General features: G+C 37.2%; 1 long non-coding RNA gene across 1 annotated transcript; it reads left to right on the plus strand.

Annotated features, from left to right (window-relative positions):
• Window positions 1-373: 373 nt before the first annotated feature.
• LOC147817102 (uncharacterized) lies at window positions 374-1,195 on the plus strand. Its single transcript, XR_015436649.1, has 3 exons — window positions 374-481; window positions 577-705; window positions 1,139-1,195. It is a non-coding gene; the product is annotated as an uncharacterized LOC147817102 (long non-coding RNA).

Below are 1,195 nucleotides of genomic sequence, written 5' to 3' on the forward strand. Positions count from 1 at the left end.
AATGTTTGTTGTATGTAGACTGCTACAGGTGTTCAATGTCAGTACTAGTCAGATATTTGTGCTGACAAAGTAAATAATTTTTTACTTGCAGTGATGCTCATCATGACATCTTCCTTTATGTAGTAAATTTATTTTGTGTATTACAATGAAAGCTGTAAATCAGCATAAACATGTCTGACAGCAACAGTAAACTTTAGTCAAAGACTGAACTGTGCAGTTTTCTACACTACACTGTTGTCAAGCTCCACATTATATGCAATAAGTGACATGTTATAAATGACCTGTTATATGCACTTGATATGTAGCCAAGCTTACTTCTTACCCACCTTAGCTCCACTGTCTGTCAGTGTTTGAATTTCATAAGCTTTATATTCTGGTGATTGTTTCCATTTTTCTCTATATTTTGGACAGGTGCTCCTGTGGAAACTGTGCAACCATGTCCACAGAAGCTGAGAACATCTGCTGCTAGGAGATACCACAGGTAGCATTCTCACTGGACAAACTAATCACTAATTTGTTTTGATTACATTACATTTATAATCAACCATAGAATTTACCATTTGCAATTAACTGTAGGTTACCAGATGGCTATGGGAGATCGTGGAAGATTTACCATGTATGGTAGACCGTCCTGGGTTGGAGCCGCTCTGCCTGCAACATGTACCGCACTGACTATGGTCCTTTACGGTTGAGAGGAATACACCAGTACGTTTTGATTCTTTGTAAAAAACATAGTTTCAATCTAAATAAAAGATGTTAGACAGTCTTGTTTTACTTCAGTGCACATAATTTTACAATGGTAATAACACACCACAAATAGAGTAACACACCCTCAAATAAATTAGTTTAGCTGCTCTTTGATTTGTAAAGTTCTTCTATCAGCAGATTGTATGCATATAATATATGAATTCAGAGGAGTCATTTCTTTAGTAACAATCAAGCATTTATTTACATCAAATGAGGCACTTATAATCAGTGATGATAAAAAAACTGTAGGATTCACTGGATCCATAAAAACAAATTGTGAGACACAACATAGATATATGTTTGCAAGACTAAATGCCCTGTCCAGTTGTTTTAGTCAGTACAGGTATCTAGCCTATAGGAGCTTTGTGAGCTGGGGCTTCCTTGGTTGCAGAATCTGGGTCGTCATTCCAGCCTGCGTGGTCCTACGCATCCATGCCGTGTTTCCTGA

The sequence above is a fragment of the Seriola lalandi genome, unplaced genomic scaffold, assembly GCF_002814215.2.
Source record: "Seriola lalandi dorsalis isolate HSWRI2012SDOR001 ecotype SW California unplaced genomic scaffold, Sedor1 jcf7180002054981, whole genome shotgun sequence".
Lineage (NCBI taxonomy): Eukaryota > Metazoa > Chordata > Actinopteri > Carangiformes > Carangidae > Seriola > Seriola lalandi.